Source organism: Lygodium microphyllum, chromosome 13 (genome assembly GCF_053477565.2).
Source record: "Lygodium microphyllum isolate KBCC chromosome 13, Lygodium_microphyllum_v1.1.10, whole genome shotgun sequence".
NCBI classification, from domain to species: domain Eukaryota; kingdom Viridiplantae; phylum Streptophyta; class Polypodiopsida; order Schizaeales; family Lygodiaceae; genus Lygodium; species Lygodium microphyllum.
In genome coordinates, this window is record NC_141147.1 from 22,640,611 (window position 1) to 22,654,424 (window position 13,814).

Here is a 13,814-nt window from a genome sequence, read left to right on the forward strand (position 1 = left end):
TCCTTTCTTCCATGTTGAGTAGAGATCCTACACGAACCAAGGTCTATTTCTATCAAATTCATATATTTGATTCAATCTTGATCTTCTATAGGCTCATTTAGAGTTACCTGGTGAACATCTTCCTTAGTAGATTCCTCTCTTGATTCATCACTTGATGAAGTCGCACTCTAGAAGGCCCCTCTAGCGCATCCAATTCCATTGAGGATCTCTAATCTAGTGAAGCCCGAATTATTCTGCCCTAGTGAAGGCCAAATTATTGAACCTCCTTGAAGTTGAGTTTATTATCTAGTGGCTAATAGTGAATGGGTTTCACCCATTGTGGCAATACCCAAGAAGAACAGAAGACTGCAAATATGCGTGGACTTTCGAAAGCTAAATTCCAAGATGAAGAAGGATTGTTTCCCTATCCCTTTCACAGACCAACTATTGGACATAGTGGTGGCAGGCCATGAGCTCTATTCCCTCTTGGATGGATTCAATGGATACAATTAAGTCTAACTTGTAGAAGAAGATCAATCCAAAATGACCTTCACAACAGAATGGGGAACCTGTGTTTTTACAGAGTGATTAATGTGAATGAGGAGAGGGATAGATTATTGAAGGGATCTCAAGAGCTTAAAGCTTTGATAGCTACCCAGACAAAGGAGATTAAATTAGCAAATACCACCCTAGAATAGAGCAGCATCAAAATTCAGCAACTTAACGATCAGTTGGTTCAGTCACGTTCTTCTTCATAGAGTCCTATTGTACGTCCAATTCCTTCTTTGTCCCCTACGGACTCGGAAATTCTTCAACGAGCGACAAGCCACATTATGCCCTTTGTTCCCTGGTAAAGTGGAAAGGCTTCAATCCAGGATGACTTATTATGGTCTTCATTTGAGCAATTCTAGGAGTATGTTCCTCCAGATCACTCATTCTTTGTGCACTATTAGCTACAAAAGTTAGCCTTCTATATTAAGCTCTCAACGATGGATCTAGCTCTTCTAGAGGATGGATGGAGTAGAGCTTGGTCTTTTGACTTATTGAGACTGAAGTAGTCCAAATGGTTTTTGAAGACTTTGTGACTTCGGATACAATGCTGATATCTTATATGTATTTACGAGGTGATCTGTTGATTCCAAATGATGAAGATCTAGCTTGCTATGTTGGGGATGGGGTTTTACAAGTTGCCTTGTACGTCAAACATTTGGAGTTGCTAATAGATGAAATGTTTCAGTGTTATTTCTTCAAAGTGGCTGATTGCCCTGACACTTCATGGCATACAATGATTGATTTTGTGATCTTGAACCAAAGACAGAATAAAGCCTCTATTCATGTGCAGAACATTAACCAACAGAGGATGGATCTTTTAGCCTATCTTTCCAAACAACATCCATTTGATTCATCTTTCTTTGATGCTTACCATCGATGATCTGCTTTAGGTCCATCTGGTCCTAGCTTATCTTATTATCAACAAATGGCCCATCGATATGATGCTTATTTTTCCCTTTATAAGTCCAACTCAACAATCATTTTACCTCTCCTTTTTCAACCTCAGGGTGCCCCTTAAATTTCGTTTTTTACTTATTTTTCTTTCATTGAATCATGTCTTTTTCCCTTCTCCATCTTGTCCTTCACCATCTATACATATTCCTTCTACTTTTCCTGCCTATCAATTAACACATTTCTTAATCGATTCGCCTAAATTCTCAGCTAATCTCTCTTTATCTTATTCCTCATTTTATAAATTTTCCTACCCATATCTTCATCCTCTTTTACCCATTCCTTTTCCATCTCCTACCACTTCTATTTCTTAGTCCCCTCAGTTGGTTAGTGGATATGCAGGGTTTGATCAGAAGATTCCTAGACAAAGAGGATGGAGCTTAACTGATTCTCTTACAAGACCGCATATTAATTATCCATTAATTCCAAGGGAGTGAATGACTGCCAGTCAAGCGTATCAAAATTATCTCCTTTTTGCTCAATAATATTCACAATCTACAGATCCTTCAGTGAGATTGACGGCTCACTTTGCTTGGTACCTAGCATATATGCATAGGCATTCACATAATGATCCAAAGGCCATTCCAAATTTATGCATGAATGTCAATGTGAACATTGATTCCCAATAATTGGATGTACTATATTTTCATACCCTTTGTCTGCCTAGCAGATACCTTGTCTTGCTAGAAAGGATGTGTTGTCTTCAATTTTTCCAGAATCCTCCAAAAACTTTTGTAGATGAATCCTTATCCATGGATCGTTTTCATAATCATCAAGCCTTCAAGAGGGATCATCTTCATTGATATCTCTGGATGTATCTTTCATGATTCATAATGATATATCTCTCTTTTGGAGGTGCCATTCAGATGGTTGTTTTGTGTTTGTATTGTGTTAATTTCTATATGTGATGAGTTAGTGGTGGCTGAATATTGGATTTGTTTGAGAGATATATTTTTAGAGATTTTCAGTGATGGTGATGGTGGATGGAAAGCTTAAGAAGTGAAGATGCAGAACCTCTTATATCCTTTACGAATTTGTCATGATTTGCTTATGTTTATAAGACATGTTATTGGATAAAGGGTTTTCCTTTTGTAATATTTTTTATTAGATACAGGTTTTTGAGGGCTGAATAGTTGATTTTTGATGGATTTTGAATGATGTTTAGGAGCTTTGAAGTGTTTAAGAGTGTTTTGGATGAGGTTGATTATGTTTTGTAAGCTTATGATATTTTCCAGTAGAGATATGAGGCTATGTGATGTTTTGATAGGTTCTGTTGAGGTTCCGATTGGTTCTGATAGCTTCTGTTTTGTTCTGTTTATCTTCTATATGAAGCATAGAGTAATGATTGATGAAGTTTGAGGCTGTTTGAAAGATCATTGAATGATTTTTGATAGTTTGGAATGATTTTAGTATGAGCTATGTGGTTTTTATGTTTTCTGTTGGCCTTCTATAACCCTCTGTTGAGTTTCTGTAGAGCCTATGTTCATGTTCTATTATGTTTTGTATACCTTTGTAAGTGTTCCTGGAATGTATGTGAGACTTTGGAAAATTTTTCTAGCCTTGGAAATAGGTGAATGTAATTTCAAAAGAGCTCAAGGAAGTGGAAGAAGCAACTGTTGAAGACTCAAAAGAAGATTGGAGTGAAGTGACAGTGATAAGCTATGAAGAGTCACTGCAGTGGCTTTGGTGAGCTTTCATATTAGACACACCTTTTGGAAGGGGCATCTACGACCAAAGAAGGATTATTATGAGTAATTATTGAGTATTTTAGTAAGGAGATGTACTATTGATTGCTTGAGAGAGAGAGAGAGAGAGAGAGAGAGAGAGAGAGAGAGAGAGAGAGAGGAAGATAGCCAATTGAATGCAAAATAATGTATCTATTTATGAGAGATTGTGAGAGAAAGCCATGATATCTTTGAAGATGAATCATATGTTATATTTTTCCATTCAAAGTGGAGTATTGTTTTGTGTTTTTTATGTCTATCAATGAATTCTATGAAGAATATGAAGAGAATGATGGATTTTGTTAAAGTTAAAGTAGTGGGAGAATTGTTTTTATGAAGCTCGTGAAGATTTCTTGTTCTTGGTGTTGTTTTCTTTGTTGAAATCATATAAAAGATGAAAAAGATGGTGGTTGATGATACAAGATAGATTTCCTTGCAGTAGAAACCCTATTTCCTTGGTGTCCTTTTTGTGGGGCTCCACCAGACTTGGGGTAACCCGCTTATTGAAAATGCTAGATTTAATATCACATTGGCTAATAGAATGAAAGTAAAGACATTTGGAGTATTAAAGAATTGGCCATTGAAGATCGCGGGAGTCTAGTTCTCCGTAGACTTCATATGAAAGAAGTGGACTATGAAATCCTGTTAGACTGACCTTGGATGCGCAATGCACACAAGTCATAGAAGACTGGGGCAATGGTCTGATCTTCCCAGGCAATAAAACAAAAGTAGTAAGGGTAGAGATGGATACTTGGAAGACTACGCTAGTCGACTTAGATGCCATCTCAACCATGTTGAAGGGTGATGCGTAAGTTAGAAAATCATATGGGACGCTCTCACTAAGTATATCCCTTGTCCTGAGGATTAGCGAGATTGGATGCACGTGCTAGCCATGATCAATTTGCCATTCTCGGATAACGAGGAGTACGAGCAAGCCACTAAGGCAATTGGTAAGCCTAGTGACACACCCTGAGTACCTGTCTACATGATGGCTAGGAGCTCGCATAGACAAATCGACCTTGTCATATTCTACATACCAGAAAACAAGCGAGAACTCCTTGAGATCTTAGAGCATCTAATAAAAAAGCTAGCTACCAACCCAACAGTCAATCTCAAGCCACTCAAGGATCTCTTGGATGAACCTAAGTGGTGGTGGACTAGGGTACACAACTTGAACTTAATGTATAATTGGTCCTTAGTCACCAATGAAAAGGAAATTCCCTATCAAGACTTAGGAGATGATAAGTAGTCAGATGAGGATAGTTCTAACAATGAATACGAGGACTACTACTCCTTCAGTCAGATGAGAGTAAAGGAGAGATCGATACAATAGAATATGACACTGAGAGACATGTAATCAAGCAAATATGGGTAGAGTCCAAACCTCAAAAGAAAAACACTTTTAGAATCGAGAGAGGAGTCATGCGCATGGATTGTGATCGCACATGGTTGGAGCATATAGGAGCAATTGGCTATGAGCAAGTAGGCCTGATCCAACTGAGTGCCGCACCATTATTCAGGACAGATTCACCCTCTGAGCTATGCCCACCAAGAGAGACCCCCTCTTTTAGCGAAGGCAGAGAGTTTGATTTTGAGTCGAAAGTAAGCTTAGATAGTGATCCTAAAATACCTCTCGACTGCCTAAGACTAGATGCACCAAAGGAGATTTACTAGTCCACCTAAGGCCCCGAAGGTTGAAGGAAAAACGAAAGAAACAACTTAAGAAATTGCAAAAGCTAAGGAGAAAAGAAAGCCACAAGACCTCCCAAAACGATTCCCAAAGTTTAGGAAAGGCGATAGGATAGTGATCTTGATAGGAGCCAAATGACAATGGCAAGCGAGTGAACCAATAGAAGGGCCAATTTCAAGGAGGTTAATCTAGCTAAGGAAGGGGAGATGCCTCAACCTATCTTTATAGCCAATGACTTGACCGAGGAGGAGGAAGCCAGTCTCATTGCTCTCTTATGAGAGTATATAGATGTCTTTGTTTGTTCCCTTGATGTATCCTATGAATCCCAAGCACGCTCATGTTGTTAGAGAACAAATCGATAAACTATTGAGAGCAAGATTCATTGACAAGATTGAGCACATGGACTGGGTCTCACCCATAGTGATCATATTGAAGAAAAATGGAAAGATCAGAGTGTGTGTCAACTACAAGAAAGTCAATGTTGCTACCAAGAGAGACAATTATCCATTGTTGTACACTGAGCATATGCTTGAGCGAGTAGCTAGTAAAGAGGCTTGCACTTTTCTAGATGGATTCTCAAAGTACAATCAGGTGCAAGTGCATCCTGACAATAGGTACAAGACTGCATTCACTAGTGAGTGGGGGATCTTTGCCTCCATAGTCATGCCCTTTGGGTTGACAAATGCACCAGCCACATTCCAAAGGCTCATGTGTGCCATACTCAAAGACATGCTTAGAAAAGAGTTAGTATTCATTGTTGATGATTTGCGTGTTCACTCTAATTGTGGAAGGAACACCTAGACAAGCTCCAAGCAATCTTTGAATGATGTCTATTGTATCTTGTTGAACCCCTTGAAGTGCTAGTTTTGGGTAAAACATGGATGCATCCTAGGGCACATGGTGTCAAAGAACGGCATTGCCATAGACTTTTGAAAGTCAGGGTTATTGTCAATCTACCACCACCATCTGATTACAAGGGAGTTTAGTGCTTCTTAGGCCATATGGGGTATTATTAGAGATTTGTATTGAACTATGCATTGATTGCTAGACCTCTATACAAGTTGCTGATAATATTTGAATGGACTGAGGAATGGAACGAGGAATGCTAGCACACATACGAGGAATTGAAGAAGACTCTAACCACAGCACTAATCCTACGAGCCCCTGATTGGACCATAACCTTCCATTCTCTCATTGACTCTTCCAAGTTTACTGTGGGAGTTGTGTTGTGCCAGCTTGGTGAACACAATCTAGACTATCCAATGAGCTTTGCTAGCAAACAACTCATGGATACAAAAATGACCTAATCGAAGATAGAGAGAGAGGGTCTAGCCATGGTGTTTGCTGTATGTTGGGGGTAAAGGCGCCTCTGCCTAGTCGCTCGTGTATTACTACACTGATAGTCACCACCACTGCACACTGCAGGTGGTGGGCGCCCATCACCGTCACTTTATTCTTTATTCTTTTAGTGAAAGTTTGAATAAAGAAAGGCCCAGTCACACATTGTGACTGTTGGAGTTCCCATTTCTTGTCTCTCTCTTTCTTGCTCTTGCTTTCCCGCCATAGCTCTTGAGTCCAACCTTCGATCCATCGCTCCCTTTCAACTGGTATCAGAGCTCGGCTTGTCAACTCTTGATCTTGGTTTGTGGCACTGTCAGCTTCCCATCGACTCCCCACTCGCATTGGGTCTCCTTCCCGACAGGAGCCATATCCGACTCCTTCGAGTGCCCATCACTCCCCGGCTTCCCGAGCACCTTCTCGACATTGTTGGTCACCTTCAGGGCATTACATCAAACGTATTTGATCATTTTCTTCATGGTTTACTTTAGTTCTCATGTCTCACAGAACAAGATTTGGGCAGCCACCATTGAAGCTAGCTCCCTTGCTTCATATCTCACTTGCCTTTGAACAAGACTTGCTGGAGTTTGTTTGAGGCCTTCCTTGGCTTTAATCGGACCCCTCCGAAGCTTGGCCACCATTTTTTGCAACCCCAGGACCAGCATTTACAGTTGGCAAAATCACGCAGCCCTCCCATATGTGTCTTCAGCATTAACAGTCACAACAACAACTCTCCCCCTCCATTGGCACTTGGAAAGGCTCCATTTCGGGCATATGAACATGCTTTGATGCTTGATTTTGATGGTTGATGTGTTGGCATAGCATTTGGACTGATTTAACACTATTTTGGGAACGTCATAATAGTCCATAGGCAATTTATGACAGTGTTACATTGACATTTGATGCTACAGCTTGTTTGGCATTGTCATTTGATGCCCGGTTGGTCCCGTTTGATGCCCGAATGTTAGCGGAATGTATGCCTATTGTTTGGAAACCCTAATTTTGGTGCTGAAATTCTTAGTTTTGAACAGTAAATCACTGCTTTACACAATTGGGCTGAAGTCATTTTACTCATGTATACTTATGTCTATGCTTCTCGGGCTATGTTTCGGACATATATGGTGATGTATTGATACTTGGGGCTCGACATAGAGGTTGGTTTTGATTTGCGATCGTTGGTTGAGCTTGAGCTCGCTTGCAAAGAATTTGGATGCTCCGTCTTGGATGTACTTATGGCATGTATGTTGCTTATGTTTGACCGGTCTTGACATGCTTAGCCTATGCCATTACTACATGCTAGTTACATTGTTTGGAGCCTATTTCTACTAGAGCTCGGTCTTGTCTTGACCTTGGATTCTCGGAGCTTGCTCGAGATATTTATTGGCTTGCCAGAGTTGTATCTTGGGATGTACTTGATGTCTTACATGCTTATGGATGCTACATATGGATGCTCTACCACCTACATGTTCGGGATGTACTATTGATGTATTATCTTGGACTTATGTCATTGGCACTGTGTCTTGACTTGGCTTGAGCTCTTGAGCTTGTACATACGGCTTTTGTGCCAGTGGGAGCATTCTTGAATGCTTATCAGACATTGAGCAGGTGGTACTTTTATGCATTGAGTCATTACATGCTATTGAGCAATTACACACACTTGAGACTTTGGGACTTCTTACCTTTTGGGATGATACATCATATGTCTTGGTTCACTGTATGCTTATGAGCTAAGTCTTAGTTTTGGATCTGTATCTCTGTGAACTGACACCTACTTAAGTTAAGTTTTGGTAGTGGAAGGAACACTTTGCCCCGTTGCCTGGGGGGTGTGCCTACTCACTGGCAGATGTTTGTATGACATACTTGGGTGCTGGATTCATTCTTATCGATCGTCATATGCTTATGCTATGCCCGCATGATACTGGCTTCGGCCTTGGCAGTATCTAATTGCCTTGGGATCCGATTTTGGCACTGTTAGCTCTCTTACTGAAATCTGAAATTTATTACAACAAGCATATCTGTATGGATTGACATGGATTTTTCATGCTGAAACACTCTGAAATGATGTATTTTCACTAGTACTTGGTGGGCAGTAGCTTTGGTTCCACTTTCTTCGCCAATTTTCCTCGATTTTGGTATTTTTTTGTCATTTTCTGCAGTAAACAGCAAGCAGTTTTAAACTATCTACAGTCTTCCAACCTGCATTATGGCGAGTTCGTCCCCACTGATCATGCTATTTTCAACATCACTAAGCTTGGTGGTACGAAATACTCTTATTGGAAGAGCCAGATTTGAAAGGTGTTGGTGCAGAAATCGCAGATCAAACCTTTGAGGTTAAGCGGGCATCCGCCTGCAACTATGCCAAATGAGGAATGGCTTGAGCTTGATGAGTTATGCAAGTCCACTATTGTATTGTCTCTCACAGAACAGGTTCACTATAATGTCTTTGAGGAAGAACAAGTTCATTATATGTCTTTTAAGGGAATGAAAATGCTTTCTGGTTTGCAGTACTTACCGCCCCTTGATTATGCATGTTTTGATTCATGTGAGCATTGTCTTTATGGCAGGCAGACTAGGTCTACGCATAAGAAGTCTGGTAGGCCACGCATGAGTGAGCCCTTGGCATTGGTACATTCAGATGTCTGTGGGCCCATGCCTTGTCAGTCTATGGGTGGTGTAAAGCATTTTGTTACGTTCATAGATGATTTTTCACAAAAAGTTTGGGCTTATCCCATTAAGCTAAAATTCGATGTCTTGGCTGTGTTTCAGAGAGATGGCTTACATTGGTTGAGAACCAGTCTGGGTATAGGCTAAAATGCCTAATGACAGATAATGGGGGTAAGTATGTCTCACGTGCTTTTGAGCAGTTATGTGATGAGAGGGGTATTAAGCGTCAGTTGACCGCCCCCTACACCCCCCCATAATGGTTTGGCTGAGCGGATGAATAGAACCATCCAGGAGTGTGCACGCAGTATGCTTAGCCATGCAGGCCTATCACAGAGCTTTTGGGCTGAGGCAGTTAGTACAAGTGTGCATATCATAAACAAATCACCCTCTAGTGGTTTGGATTTCCAAGTTGCAGAGGAGGTATGGACTGGAAAACCTCTCTCTTATGTGCATCTTCGTGTCTTTGGATGTGAGGCATTTTCCCATGTGCCGAGGAACAAGAGAAGTAAGCTGGATCCCAAGAGTGTCAAATGCATTTTCCTTGGTTATGGGGATGCAGACGAGATGGGTTATCATCTCTGGGATCCGTAGGCGTAGAAAGTCATCCGTAGTCATGATGTAGTCTTCCATGAAGACAAAATGCATAGGTAGCCTGAGAGAGTTGTTGAGATCCACAGGGTCATATTTCAGGAGGAGCCAAGAGCTCCCGCACAACTAGCTGGATAGCCTACAACTGCAGTAGATGCTCATGGTTAGGGTATTGGACAGGCAGTTGGGTAGGCAGCAGAGCCTACCGTGAGATGGTCTACTAGAGACAGACATCCATCTGATAGATTTCAGCCCTCGATGCATTATGTCTTCGTTACAGATGCAAGAAAGCCTTTCACTTATGATGAGGCTATGCGCAGGGGTGACAATCACTCCTGGGAGAGGGCTATGCAGTCAGAGATAGACTCCCTGCATAGGAATGACACTTGGGATTTGGTTTCCTTGCCTATAGGCAAGAAGGATTTGCCATGCAAGTGGGTGTACAAGCTAAAAAGTACCCTTGGACACCCCAAGCCGACATACAAGGCTAGATTGGTAGCAAAGGGTTTTAAGAAGGAGCATGGTGTGGACTTTGACAAGGTATTTTCTCTTGTGGTTAAGATGACCACCCTGTGCTTAGTCTTAGCGTTGGTTGCTCAGCTTGACTTGGATTTATACCAGATGGATGTCAAGACGGCTTTCTTACATGGGGACTTGCATGATGAGATTTATATGGAGCAACCTAAGGGCTTTGCAGAACTTGGCAGGCAGCACCTAGTGTGCAAATTGAAGAAAAGTCTTTATGGATTGAAACAGGCACCTAGGGAGTGGTATCATAAGTTTGATGCCTTTATGCAATCACTGGGCTATAGCAGGAGTGCTATGGATCCGTGTCTTTACACGAAGAAAGCCCGTGATGGTTCTTTATTGATTTTGGTACTCTATGTGGATGATATGCTGATAGTAGGGAAAGCTCATGATGAGCTAGATGCTCTTAAGGCTTAGCTCAAGAAGAGATTTGAGATGAAAGATCTGAGACAGGCCGCTCACATACTTGGTATGTGCATTAGACGCGACAGGCATCAGGGATTCCTTTACTTGTCACAGAGGGAGTACATTCATAAAGTCCTTGAGCACTTCCGCATGCAGGACGTAAAGCCTATTGGCTGTCCATTGCCTTCTTATGTGAAGGTATCACAGGCTAATTGTCCACAGACAGATGAGCAAAGGGCCGAGATGGCCAAGATTCCCTATGCATCCGCAGTGGGCAGTCTTATGTATGCCATGATAGCCACTAGTTCAGATATTGCCTTTGCAGCTGGTGTTGTGGCACGCTATATGGCTACACCTTGAAAGAAGCATTGGGATGCCGTGAAGGGTATCATGAGGTACCTGAAGGGCACTACAGATATGTGCATATGCTATGGTAGCTAGGATACAGGAGTCGTGGGGTACAGTGACTCTAATTATACAAGACATGCAGATAGTAGGAAGTCCACTTCCGGCTATGTATTCACCTATGCTGGAGATGCTTTTTCTTGGATGTCCAGGGTGAAGAAATGCACGGCCCTTTCTACTACACAGAGGCCGAATATGTTGCAACCACTGAGGCTTGCAAGGAGGCCATTTGGTTGGGTCGTTTAGTTGCTGACCTTGATATTGATGCTATCCCTACATTACATTCAGATTCTATCAGTGCTATTCAGTTAGTCAAGAATCCGTTCTTCCATGTGAAGACGAAACACATTGAGGTGACGTATCACTTCATACGTGGAGTCATTGAGGACAAGTCTGTTGATCTTGTCAATATCTCAATTGACCAGAATCCTGTAGATCTGCTCATGAAAAGCCTCTCTATAGAGTGCTTTGCCTTCCTCAGGAGGTTGATGGGCGTGGGATGAGATGATGTCTTTCCTCATCCTATTGTACATGTGTACATGTTGTACTGTCTTTTTCCTTTTCTTTTCACTCCTCACTAGGACAGATTCACCTTTAAGTGGGAGGTTGTTGGGGGTAAAGGTGCCTCTGCCTAACCGCCTGTGTATTACTACACTGACAGTCACCACCACTGCACACTGCAGGTGGCGGGCGCCCGTCACCATCACTTTATTCTTTATTCTTTTAGAGACAGTTTGAATAAAGGAAGTCCCAGTCACACATTGTGACTATTGGAGTTCCCATTTCTTATCTCTCTCTTTCTTGCTTCATTGGACCTATTAGTCGTGCAGCACAATACTCGCACGCCAAGTACATCATTGTTACCACACCGATTATCTCACGAAATGGAGGGAAGCATGAGGCATGAGGAAAAATGATGCTAGGACCACAGCTAAGTTCCTATGGGAGCACGTGATCTCATGATTCGGCTGCTCCATTGAACTAGTTAGTGATGAAAAGGCACGTACTTCATCAATGAAGTGATTGATCACCTCTTGTCCACCTTCCTGATCATCCATCGAAAATCCTCGCCATACTACCCTCAGGCGAATGGCCAAGCCGATTCTACTAATAAAATCTTAGTGAACATCTTGACCAAAGTAATCTCTGCTCCGTGCGCAGGACTGGGATAACAACCTAATGGCAGCCTTATGGGCCCATCGGACAACCTATAAAACAATTGTAGAACAGACTCCTTCAGGTTGACATACAAAATTGAAGGAATTCTACCTGTTGAGCTCTTTGTCTCGATCTTGAGAATAGCTCTTCATCAAGAGAGATGAGACAAAAGGGAGGCATGGACGGAGCACCTAATCAAGCTAGAACGCTTATTAGAGACTCAACTTCTAGCCACCCGTGCACTGATTTGTGAAAAGGATCGAGAAAAGAGTGGGTTTGAAAAGTATGTCAAGCAACGAGATTTAAAACAGGGAGACTTAGTATTGTTGTACACACAGTCAAAGGTCATAAAAAGAAGATGAAGTTTAGAGGGCTAGGACCTTTCAGAGTTCACACTATCATCCGAACCGGTAATGTGGAACTAGAAACCCTAGAGGGTGAGGGCATAGGCTTTTTCAATGGCAATCACATAAAAAAGTACTACCTGCCCATGCACCCACTACATTTGCCTCCAATGCTAGAGTCCCATGTCAATGTACAAGTGGCCACTATCATGGAAATTAAAGATGAAGATGAGGAAGTCGTAGCTCCGACTTACTTGCTCATGACTATTATTGCCCAAAATACACATAAATTTGATGCATTGATTAATGAGGGAGCTGGCCTTAATATCTTGACTCATGATCATTGGATTCAAATTGGCAGACTACAATCACAGCCCACTAAAGCCAAACTTAGAATATTTGGGGATTGACCATATGCACTTCTGGGAAAGTGCAAGGTTGCAGTCTCTATTGAGTCTGAAAGCATACCAATGATCTTTTATGTGTTGCCGAATGCGAAGGATGCGGGTACGAGATCACTGTTAGGACGTATGTTTAAAAAGCAGACACTTTGTAATGTGGACTACCAATCACAACACATTCATCTAGCTACTATCGATGATGCACATATATTCACGGCTTTCACGAGGGTAGCACGACTCCATCAAAGCCTGCAAATCCACTGGTAGAGCAACCCACCACCAAGCCTAAGGAGGGGGGTTGTAACTCGTCAACAACTGGCCAAACCTCAAAGCCAACAAATTGCTGAAATCAAAGCTAAGACCCATGCACCACAGTTCAAATGGATGCCTAAACATCAAGGGCCGCCACCTAAAAGCACACAATCACGACCTCGCAAGGCTAGGAACTTGTATTCGAAACCTAAGAGCTAAAGAAGGAACTATAGGCATCGACAAATAATCAAGTAGCAATGGGTCCCCAAGATCCTATTGTTGCAAGTGCAAGGCTATTATGAGGGTAATGCCTAGATATGGATACCTAAAACCAAGATAGTGAAGGGCACTTCTCAAATGCCACCCGCAACCTTGACCACACAAAGCCACATGACAAAAAATGCCCCAATGCCACAAACAACTTAGGCTGCAAAGCCCAGAGAGCCTCAGATGCATAAGTTGTCTTACAAACTAAACAATTCTATCAACCAAAGCCACAACCTGCTACTCACACACTGCCTCAACCTAGTCCTACTAGTGTCCCTAAAACCACACCAGTGTCTAGTAGTGCAACATCCACATCACAATCCAATCCGAGTATATTAATGACTCAACCGCGCCATCAAGAACAACCAAAGGCGCAACCATCAACTCTAGTTCCATCAAACCCCAACCACCTACAGGCCTTAGACCTTCTTGAGTGGAGATCAATTCTAATCTTGGCCGCGAACTTTGCTAAAAATAAGGGAAATGACTTGGTTGATTGCCTAAGATGCTTAAATGCCACCTTTACAACACTTGTTAAAAGCTAGGAGAGGCTAGACTTAGGTCTTTT